Genomic DNA, 12,238 nt, shown 5'->3' on the forward strand with positions numbered 1-12,238 from the left:
ACTCATCTTTTTAAAATCTTCTGTGCTTTCAGTACCATCTTTGCCAAACTTGGTCAGGTCAGTCCATCCCGACCTATTTTATGCTAGATAATACCCCTAAAAGGCAAATAAAAAGGACATTGTGCCCCTTTCATATCACTGATAGTGTGCGTCCTCCTCTAGTAAAACACATATTTTATCCTAAATGGTAGCAGCAGCATACCTCTCACTCTCGTAGTGCAAGAAATATGGCCAAAGCCTAAAATACTGAGGGACAAAGGCCCCAAAAAAAAAATTTTAAATAATGCTCTTATAAAATCGCTAGAATGACAAATGTGTTAGCATGCATTTTTTTGAAGGATACGAAGTGTGAACTGAAACGTGTAATTATTTAGTGACTTTCAACAACTCAGAAATATTGCTAAGAGACACGCCTAGTCTGCAATGGTAAACCAATGCTACCGTATCTCACGATACACGTACCCAGCATGTAAGAACTCCTATTCCTAAAACTGCCAGACTCTTTATAACACGACTTGCTAGGGACTCAGCAGGATACGGACGTAAACCTATTTCATAACACGAGTTGAGGGACTCAGCAGGATACGGACGTAAACCAATATCAAAACAAAGATGCTCATAATCAGATACTCCGAAATTCAACTTCTGTAACAATGTTTTCACCCACGGGCTCTTAAAGCTTTCTATAATAATAAAAAAAATTCAGATTCAGCAATTTTATTACATGCATAAATTATTCCTCTCAAAATATTTTTGCAAGAAATCTGGACAAAGCCACCAAAAAAAATCTAAAATTAGCACGTTTATTATATATTACTCTTATAAACTTAGTTGACATAATAATAGGTTTTGCATCAGCATGAATTTCTGAAGGGTATGATTTCTGAAACTCAAACGTCTGCCATTATTGTAAAGACAAAATATGACGCAAAAATCAAGACATTCTCGAAATTCTGGACAGTCAAGAGGTATGCATAAAGGTCAACTACCTGATGACTAAATGGATTCCAATGGTTTTCAGTAATCAGTTTTAGTGACTGTCGTTAAACCATTGACAACCCGCAGAGATTTTTCTGTCTTCTGCGTACGCTTTCATGTTCAGGACATCTGGTTTTCCTTAAACCCTTACATAATAATAATAATAAAAAATTCTCAACCAAACCAATTCTTGCTTAGTGGCAATCAGTGGCAGCAAGAAACGTACTCTTAATACCTCATTTTTAGGACGCATACAAACCCTGATGAACACTTCACATGTCACGTGCAAAAACAGATACCGGACCCTTGATTTACATATTCATTACTATGGTTACAGAAAATGACAACAAACTGCCGTTCCGCCGGATAAAAAAAACACATTACCAATAATATAAAACATCCCAGGATTTTTACACCCCTACCTGACCAGAAACTACCATCCAGTACAGAAAACCAGAATCTCGAGTAACCTCGTTGTGTCGCTCAGATTAGACGAACAAATCGACGGCGCCACCAAGTTCGTGATATTTCACTCTCCTCCAATAAACAAAGTGCGGCAGAAGAAGACAAGTCTTCAGGTAGACTGTGGATATTTTAATTTTCTAGTGTGATGCTGTAGGTTGGCCGAACTGTACTTAACAGTTTCTAAACTGTTTAGGTTGTCACTCATTCTTCCCCAAACGTGGAGAAAATAGGGTTGCCACCTTTACAAATGCCCAAAATGGGACATTTTTGGTACAAACGTCAGATTTTGCAGGGCGAAACATGCCCACGACCAGTACAAAGGACAGAACTTCACTTTTTTTGCCTAAATAAAAGCTTATTCTTGAATAATTTTAGTTGCTTATTCTATTTATTCTAACATTTAGGTGTTTCAGATACAAAATAACTGTTTTATGCAACTATTACATAAAATGTAGGAAATAATTTTGTCCTAAAATCTCAGGACATTTGCAATTTTTACAATTTTTTTGCAGGACACAACTGCCCAAAGAGGGACTGTCCCTCGCAAAGTGGGACAGGTGGTAACCCTTGGAGAAAATAAGGCGCAATAATCTATCACATACGTCTTAATTGTACTTTAGGGCGAGAAAAGTACAGTTGTGTACTCTTACCAGAAATGTAGATGTTGGAGTATGTTCACTCTTACAGTCATTACTGTAGGGTTCTTCCTGCTGGCAGCAGCCCTTGATCGGCCAGAGTCCCAAAGTCGGGTCCGACGTCGGCTGAAGTCACTCCTGCCCTGACGTCAGTGCGCCAGGGGTATAAAGACCTCAGCCGACGCCGTTTTCCCCAGTTTTTCTTGCCCCAGATGTCAGGTGCCCAAAAATAAAGGCCAAAAGCATAATCAAAAAGAATAAGCAAACATAAACCAGAACATTCCCAAATATCACCAACAAAAATACCTCAGAGAAAAAGGGAAATGTCAAGGAGACACAGACAGCACTCAAAGAACAACAAAAGAGGGGACAGGAGGGAGGGTAACCCAGACTGTGACAGTGAACATACTCGAACATCTACATTTATGGTAAGAGTACACAACTGTACTATGTTCTTCGTGGTTCATTGTTACAGTCATTACTGTAGGGTTGAATCCCAAAGCTAAGAAAGGGTGGATGGAGAAGGAACAGAAGGGGCGGCCCCAAAACCCTGCAGGACTGCAGAGGCAAAGCCTGCCCTAGATTTAGAATAGAAAGGGAGATTGTAGTGCTTAGAAAAAGTATGCACAGAACTCCAAGTTGCAGCTTCTAAGATCTCCTTGGTAGGAACTCCACTGAGAAAAGCTGCCGAAGTGGCAGTAGTTCTGGTAGAATGTGTTCTGACATTAACAGGAACAGGTTTACCATGATAAGAGTAACAGAACTTGATACAGTGGGCAATCCACTTAGAAATAGTCTGCTTAGATATTGCTCTTCCCTGTGAGGTAGAAGCATAAGCCACAAACAATTGGTCCGATTTCCTGAAAATCTTGGTCCTGTCCAGGTAAAAACGAAGCTGCCTGCGTATATCTAAAGAATGCAAAATACTTTCCTCTTCACTTTGAGGATTACGATAAAAGGTAGGCAAATGAATAGTCTGATTCAAGGCACTTTCGAAACCACCTTAGGCATAAAGGTGGGATTAGTCCTCAGGGACACCCTGTCCTGATGAAAAATAATAAAGGGTTCCACAGCCATGAGAGCTTGCAATTCCGAAACTCTTCTGGCAGAGGTAATGGCTAAAAGAAATGTTTTCCATGACAAAAACTTTAAATCTGTGGAAGCTGCAGGTTCAAAAGGAGACAAAGTTAACTTTTCCAAAACAAAGTTGAGATCCCATGTGGGAACTGGTGCTGTTAAAGGATGCCTTATATTCTTCACCCCTCTCATATATTGCTTAAGTAACGGATGAAAAAAGATTGGGGGATCCGTATTGTAATGTGCAGAAATAGCAGAAGCATGAATTTTGATAGATGAAAAAGATAGGCCCTTATGTAACATCTCTGTTAGGTATTGTAAAATCAGAGGAATGTTTGGAACTGCAGAATCAAAACCCTGGGCCTGAGTCCAGGAGCAAAATCTTTTCCATTTACCTGCATAGGATTTCCTGGTGCTGGGCCGTCTAGCTTCAAGAATTACGTCCAGAACCTGTTTGGTAAGGGTAGAACTGTTTAAAGACCCTGGATCCGCCAGGCTGCTAGATTCAGAGTTTTGACATGGCTGTGCAGGATCTGACCATCTCGCTGAGACAGTAGATGTGGAAGTTGTGGCAAAATCCAGGGTGGACCCTGAGCCAGGTTCATCAGGGTGGAATACTAGAATTGCCGAGGCCAGTTGGGAACCAGTAAAATCATTTGCGGTCTGTCCTGTTTGATTTTCAGAAGTATCCGAGGTAGAAGTGGCAAAGGAGGAAAAGCATATACTGAGAGGTCCTTTCAACTGAATGAAAGGGCATCCACTTTCCATGCTAGCTTGTGGTAGGTCCTCGTACAGAACGTTTGAAATTGATGGTTTTGGGGAGATACAAAAAGATCTATGTCCGGGCACCCCCACGTCTCCGTTATCATCCTGAATATCCGAACATCCAACATCCATTCGTGTGGATCTGAAAGATTTCTGCTTAGACTGTCTGCCAGAATGTTGTCCTTTCCTGGCAGGAATTGAGCTTGTAAGTCCACCTTGTTGGCTAGTACTGTGTTCCACAGAGCCATGGCCAGTCTGCACAGGGGGTAAGAGTGAGAGCCTCCCTGCTTGTTTATGTACCACATCACCGTAGTGTTGTCCGTCTTTATCAGTAATTGCCCCGGTAGAATAAGATCTTTGAAGGCTGTCAGGGCATTCTGTACATCTAGCATCTCCTTCAAATTTATGTGCAGATGCATTTGGTCCTCTGTCCAGGAACCCTGAAGACATTTCCCTTGCATGTGGGCTCTCCATGCATAATCCAAAGCATCCATCGTTATGACTTGATTGGCTGGAATGGGACAGAAAGGCCTCCCCTTGTTCTGGAGAAAGGCCTTGGCCCACCAAAGAAACTCCTGCCGGAGACAAGGCAAAATTTCGATCACTGTTTCCAGACTATGGCAATGCTGAGACCATATACTCTTGAGGTACCACTGTATCTTCCTCATATGCAGCCTTGCATATGGTATTAACAGAATGCAGGATGCCATGTAACCCAGAGCCTGCAGAATTTTTCTTGCAGACAGCTGACTCATTAAAGCCAGATTTTTGAAATAAGAAGCCAGTTGCACTTTTTTGTCTGGTGTCAAATAAGCCATCTGGGTTGTAGAGCTCAGAAGCGCACCCAGGAAAGTAATTTGCGTGGGCACCAGGTTTGATTTCTTTAGGTTCACCGTGAACCCTAGGCACAAGAGAAGATGCTGCACAAATGCTAGATGCTGAAGTAAAGTCTCATTGTCGTCAGCTTGAATGAAACAATTGTCCAGGTAAGGGTATATTTGAATTCCCTTCTGTCTGCAAAACGCCACTACTGGTGCCAGGCACTTTGTAAAGACCCTGGGTGCAGTAGATAAGCCAAAGGGCAGCGCAGAGAACTGGTAATGCCTCGAGCCCGCTTTGAATCTTATGTACCTTCTGCACTCTTGCCGTATGGGAATATGCAGGTAAGCCTCCTTCAAGTCCAAAGTCACCATCCAAGCGTTCTTGCTCAGCATAGGCAGCAGCTGCTGCAGAGTGAGCATCTTGAATTTTGGAATTTCTAGGAAGGTGTTCAATACGGAAAAGTCCAGGAAAAGTCTTGAATAAAACCCTTGCCCCATTTCTGAATCTGGTACCAAACCTATGGCCCTCATATCCATGAGGGACCGAACTTGCCATTGTGCCTCTGCCCATTGATGCTTTGGCAGATCTGGCCATCCATTTGATTTTGGCAAGGTATGGAAATGAAACCTGTAACCCCTTGAAACTATGTCCAGAACCCATTTGTCTTGGGTTATGCGGCTCCAATTTTGATAAAAAAGAGAGATTTTTCCTCCCAAAGGCACATCCAAGAGAGGAGCCCCTGGAGCTAGTAAGGGAGAGTCATAATGACTGTTTCTTGTAAGGTTGTGACCTATCTTACCCTCCCTTGGGAGAGGGGGCACTCCACTGCTTATTTCTGAAAGGGGGCTGTGCCTGACCCCTACCTCTGGAACGCCTGTATCTGACCCTCTGAGGTCTGTCCGAGCTCGGAAAGGACCAAGGTTTAGCTGGCCAATTCCTGCTAAATCTAGAGGGTTGTACCTGTAGAAAATCTTTAACCGTCTGCATAGATTTGGCTTTGTCTTCCATATTCTTCAATACTTCCTCAGCTTTGGCCCCAAACAAAACATTGTGTTGCAAAGGGGCATCTAAAAGCTTTGCTTTAACCTGCTCAGGCAAACTTTGCTCCTTTAACCAAGCATGCCTCCTAATAACTGCGCCAGTTGCTGCAGCCCTGCAAGAAGCCTCCAAAGAATCAAAACCACAGTGCAGGGTATGTCTACCCACCTGCTCAGTAACATGCAATAAATCTTGTAATTCCTTATTGTCTGCACCACCAGAAACAGCAGACATCTTTTGCTTTAACACAGACAAAAGGTATTACTGATATTTTAACATATGCAATTGACGATTCAAAGCTCTAATAGACAATGTAGCAGAAGTATAAACTTTTTTGCCCCGTCTTTCCAAGTCTCTGGACTCTCAGTCAGAGGGAATAGGATTCTTAGCAGAGGCCGCTTTAACATCCTTAGGGCCCTGAGAAATAGTTTCTGGATCAGCTGAAGGATTCTTAAAAAGATATTTGTGGGAATCTGGAACCCTATAATACCTATCCGGTTTGACAGGAGCAGGAGGAAAAGAATCAGGAGAGAGAGATGCCTCTGTAAAAACATCATCCACAATGTCCACTACAGGGGGAATAGCCAGGGGTCTATGGTGTGGAAGCAGAAGAAAATCCCTAAGCCTTTTCTTAGATTCAGAGTATTCCTGCCCTTCCCAGTGAAAATGCTCTCCCATGTCATGCAAGGTTTCCCCAAATGAATAATCCTCAGGAGGAGAGGCCGAAGGAATGGATTCTTCAGCGTCAGAATCCTCATAACGAGGGAAGGAATAGTCCTGCTCAGAAGAAGAAGCAGAAGAAATCGAAACTTGATCTGAGGAATCATAGTCTGGCTGTAGCCTAGGTCTCTTGTCAGGAGGGGGATGAGAACCCCTGATCATAGTTAACAGATCTTCAGCCATTCTAAGCATCTGTCTTTGAGGTCTAGGGCCCTGAAGGGAAGGTGCCTGTGCATGCTGCTTTGTCTTTGCCGGAGCCTTAGTCTTTGCCTTTGTCCTTGACTGCAAAACGAGACATCTGTACATGAAGCTGTGTAGGCCTAAAAACTCCCTCAGAAGCCGGTGCCTGCACAGCAGCTCCGGACCCATCTGAGGGAGCAATATCCGGAGGTCCAATCCCTGAAAAGTCTGAAGGCCCATCGGCTCCTCACGGGAGTTGGTACAGGCAACCGGTTCAAAAGTGGTGGACGACAGGGGCTGCGAAACCACCTCACTGATGACAGCTGAACCGGCGACTGGCTCTGGTTGAATAAAGTCGTCCACTTTGGACCTCGGAGGCCTGTCTTTACCCTTGCGCCTCTTATACACTGCAGTAGCCGGATAAGAATCCGACAACATATTGTAATTAAATCTTTTTCCAAAACAATGGAAGGCAAAATTGTACCTACGCCTAATAGTGCGTTGCTTAAACTTAGCACAAAACCTACAATTAGCTACGTCGTGGTCAGGACCGAAGCAAGATATACAGTAAGAGTGAAAATCCTTATGAGGTATTTGCTTCCCACAAGAAATACAGTTATTAACTTTTTCTGACATCGGACTGGAGCAAGAAAAAGGTTTCCCCAATGGGGTACTTAGCTCAAAAGAAGAAGTCTTCAATTCAAAAGCCACCAAAAATAAACAGGAGTCGGCCGACCTGCACTTGCGAACTGCTTTGCAATGGGCAAGAAAGACTGGGGAAAATGGCATCGGCTGAGGTCTTTATACCCCTGGTGCACTGACATCAGGGCAGGAGCGACTTCAGCCGACGTCAGACCCGACTTTTGGACTCTGGCCGATCAAGGGCTGCTGCCAGCAGGAAGAACCCTATAGTAATGACTGTAACAGTGAACCACGAAGAACATTGTTCCTCATTTTAAATCTTAAGAAGTTTACGTTCCACACTGGCCTACATCGAAGGGGTTTTCCATGCATTTATCGTTAAGAATGTTTTATCTCTTATCATTGGAAAATGATACCAAAACATATTTATAAATCAAAAGAACTGTTTACAAGTATAAAGTAATGCATTTTACCCATACTGCTGTGAGCTTCTTACTTGAAATTGTTAGGAAGTAGTGTTCTGCGTTTTGCCATTTGTTCTACTTTTCTTATAACAGGAAGCATTACGGATGTTGGAGATACGTTGAGTTCGACAACTGTTTGTATTATTAATAAGATATTTTGCGTTACCACTTGTACCAGTACCGTTTTTAGCAAGTTACTTTTGAGTTGGATAGTTATGATGTGGAGGTGGAATGCTTTTAACTGTTCCCTGTTTTTTACTAATATTTTTGCCTTGTTCCTCTTAAAATGTTTGACTTTCTTGTAAATCACTTAAAATTAGAGTCAAAACCCAAAGGGATTAACTCGAGAATGGTACTAGTTTACCATTGTGAATACCTCTCAACTGTCCAGATTTTTGCCTCATATTTTTAGTCTGTTTCGTATAAAATTTGGTTTTGTATTGGAACATTACTCCACCAGATGCGCAGAACTTAGCAAGGACCACCCAAAGCCCTCCCACCACTCTACGTATAACTTTTACTTTTAGAAGTGCTTTGAATAAACATTGGAAGACCATCGCCTGCAAAATAAATGTGCAAAGCATTGTAATTACTTTGGTACAAACCCTTTTTTTCTCTTATTTGCTGGTACCAGGATTGTGACAGGACAGCAGTCCAATTTCTAGTTATCAAAAGGTTCAATTATTCAAACGAACACAGAATATTCTGCATTTGCGGTGGTGGTGCTGCGGTAGCGTTGTCGCCTCATAGTAGGACGTTGTCCCATTCCATTCTCAGCTAGAGCGTCTTCTGTGTGGAGGCATACGTGAATGGGGCATGCCTTTGTTGAAGGTTGTGCATCATAGCTGGTAACCCGGTACGTAAAAATCCACTACCATTCATTAGCGGACCAGAGTTCTGCTGTGGCGACCCCTAACCAGGAAAAGCCGAAAGACACAAACAATTACAATATTACACTTAAAATTACAATTCTTTAAAGGGTGAGGGGTGCGAACACATAATATGCTACATGTATACAAACTGTTAAAGCATTAGACAGACTTGAAATTACAGTTCTGTAAGGGTATGGGTGGCAACCTTTCTGGGAGGTCTTTTTATTGCATGTATTGAATTTATTTATTAACCCAGCCACTGGGGATGCACAAGCCAGTGCATTGCTTTGTGCCAGTCCCAAGCCCAGATAAATGGGAAGGGTTGCGTCAGGATGGGCATCCGGCATAAAAGTTGGCCAAATTATTAATGCGGACACCAGAAAAGATTTACATACCAGATCGGTCGAGGCCCGGCTTAACAACGACCACCACCAGTACTGTTAGCCAACAGGGTGCTAGCAGAAATTGGGCTGCTGTTGGCCGGAGGAGTAGAGGAGGTGGAAGGCATGGCCGAAGGCAGGAAGAGAGGAGAAAGGCTAGGACTGTAGTAGTGAGGGTCAGAACTTTGAATGTTGGCAGTATGACTGGTATAGGGAGAGAGCTAGCCGATATGATGGACAGAAGGAAGGTTGCTATATCGTGTGTGCAAGAGACCAGATGGAAGGGGAGTAAGGCTAGGGGTATCAGAGGTGGATTCAAATTGTTTTATCATGGTGTGGATGGGAGGAGAAATGGCATAGGAGTTATCCTGAAGGAACAGTATGCTAAGAGTGTTTTGGAGGTGGAAAGAGTGTTGGATAGAGTGATGTTTATGAAGCTGGAATTGATGGTGTAATGATGAATGTTGTTAGTGCATATGCTCCACAAGTTGGGTGTGGGATGGACGAGAAGGAAAAATTTTGGAATGAGTTGGATGAAGTCGTGATGACTGTACCCAAGGTTGAGAGAGTGGTGACTGTGAGCAGATTTCAGTGGGCATGTTGGTGAAGGGAACAGAGGGGATGAGGAAGTGATGGGTAGGTATGGTGTAAAAGGAATGCAGAAGGTCAGATGGTAGTGGATTTTGCGAAAAGGATGAACATGGCTGTGGTGAATACTTATTTTAAAAAGAGGGATGAGCATAGGGTGACATACAAGAGTGGAGGAAGATGCACACAGGTGGATTATATCTTATGTAGGAGGGCCAGTTTGAAGGAGATTGGAGACTGTAAAGTGGTGGGGAAAGTGTAGTTAGCATAGGATGGTAGTTTGTACAATGACGTTGGTGATCAAGAAGAGGAGGAGGAGTGTGAGGGCAGCACCAAGGATCAAATGATGGAAATTGAATAAGGGTAATTGTGAGGTGGAGTTCAGAGAAGAGTTGACAGGCACTGGGTGGCACTGAAGAGTTACCAAATAGCTGGGTAACTACAGCAGAGCTAGTAAGGGAGATGGCTAGAAAGGTGCTTGGTATGACATCTGGACAGAGGAAGGATGACAAGGAGATATGGTGGTGGAATGAGGAAGTACAGGAGAGTATACAGAGAAAGAAGTTGGCAAATAAGTGGGATTGTCAGAGAGATGAAGAAAGTAGACAGGAGTATAAGGAGATGAGGTGCATGGCAAAGAGGGAAGTGGCGAAAGCTAAGGATAAGGCATATGAAGATTTGTATGAAAGGTTGGACATTAAGGAGGGAGAAAAGGACCTGTACCAATTGGCTAGACAGAGGGACCGAGCTAGGAGGCTACTGCCACTTATATCTCTCTTCACAGCCGCGTAAGGCCCCTACACTAGACATTCTCTTATTGCAACTAGGAACAACTGAATTGGCCTTCTTTCTGACTTATCTTTACTCACTACCCTTATAGTAAATCTTCCAATTCTGTTATTATCTGGCCTGTCCTCCTGTTCCTGTTTATTACTTTGCTTTGGTTTCTTCCCACCTTTCTAAATCTTCTCTTTATTTTCTTCTTCTTGCACTCAGAAAAAAACAAAAACAAAAAAAAATGGAATGGAACACCTGCTATTGTCTTACAAGTATTGCCAACATCGTGGCAGATTGGTTCAGTGCTAACTTTACCCCCCTCTCACCCCCTAAAGGGCCCATATCTATACGGAAGAATGCAGAGTCCCTGTAATCACAACTATGCAGGGAAAAGCTGCACTCTCTAAAGCCAAAAACACAGCATCCATGGGACCAGACAACATCCCAGGCTGCGTTTTATACAAACTTCAGAACAAACAGGCTCCCTACTTAAGCACCATGTTCAATAATAGCCTCGCATCAGGCTTTGTGCCCACTGAATGGTGCACAGCAAAGTTATCCCAACTCCACAAAGGGGGAGCCACCACTGATCCCGGAAACTATCGACCTATTCACCTGACGAGCCTGGTCTGCAAGGCTATGGAATGTGTCATCATGTAACACCTAAACAAAGAAATTGGTAACCTCCAAACTCTGGATCCCACCCAGTTCGGGTTTATGAAAGGCAGATCATGCCTCCTGAACCTGATTGATTTCTTTGAGGCAGTCGCCAAAGCCGTGGATGAGAGTAAGGTGGTTCACACAGCCTATCTTGACCTCGCCAAGGCTTTCAACACCATCCCCCGTTCTGGAATTATAGCTAAACTCACTAAACTAGGTATAAATCCCTACATTACAAGATAGGTTGCCAACTGGCTCACTGACAGAACCCACACAGTAAAAGTTGCAGACTCAAATCTGACCTCAAAGCAGTGACAAGTGGAGTACCACGGTTCCATCCTGGGACCTCTCCTGTTTGGTATCCACTTCTCTGAAGTACAGGCTAACACAGAAGGCCTCTGGCTAACAAAGTTCACAGATGACTGCAAACTAGGAGCCATAGTCAAGTCCCCAAATGATGTGGACATCCTACAGAAGGGCCTCACTGAGATAGATACCTGGTGTCAGAGCCATGGCCTCAAGCTCAGTGCCAAAAAGTGCAGTGTCATCCCCTTTGGTAAAAACTCCGTACCTATGAATTACCACATAGGCAGCAATCTACTTAACACTGAATGTGTGATTAGAGACCTTGGGACCCAGGTGGACATCAGTCTCTCCTTTGATAGTCACATCGCCACAGTAGTCAGGAAGTCCTTCTACGTGGTACACCTCATCATAAAAGGGTTCTCATCCAGGAAAAAAGAGGTAATTGTTCACCTCTACTCCACACTCATTAGACCCATTATACAGTACAATGCCCCTTTTGGAATGTACCTCACAAGACATCCGCAGCAGCTGGAAAGGCCACAGAAATACTTCACAAAGAGGATTACTGGCCTCAAACAAATGCCCTACACTGACCACCTCAAAAAACTCCAGCTTTACCCTGTAGCATATCGCTTACTCCGAGGTGATCTCTGCCTAACATATAAAGCTATGTCAAACCCAGAGCTGTTGGACATGCTACACCTAAAGAAATCTCAATCCCTCTGAGCTACACGCTCTAGGGACCTAAACCTTGTCACCACAATAAACAGGACATGTTGGAGGAATAGATTCCTGTCCCAGAGACTTCCTATACTCTGGAACAAGCTACCCATCTATGTCAAGCAAAGTTCTTCATTAGCACTCTTCAA

At 43.4% G+C, this 12,238-nt stretch overlaps 1 protein-coding gene across 2 annotated transcripts in view; it reads left to right on the top strand.

Annotated features, from left to right (window-relative positions):
* Positions 1–1,484: 1,484 nt before the first annotated feature.
* LOC122806838 (protein FAM227B-like) overlaps positions 1,485–12,238 on the top strand; it is a 705,369-nt gene continuing 694,615 nt past the window's right edge. For both annotated transcript variants that reach the window (XM_044077589.1, XR_006365563.1), the window contains exon 1: positions 1,485–1,556. The gene's annotated coding sequence lies outside the window, so the exon portion shown is untranslated. The remainder of the gene's footprint in view (positions 1,557–12,238) is intronic.

The sequence above is a fragment of the Protopterus annectens genome, chromosome 7.part0 (genome assembly GCF_019279795.1).
Source record: "Protopterus annectens isolate FY-2018-M chromosome 7.part0, PAN1.0, whole genome shotgun sequence".
Lineage (NCBI taxonomy): Eukaryota > Metazoa > Chordata > Ceratodontiformes > Protopteridae > Protopterus > Protopterus annectens.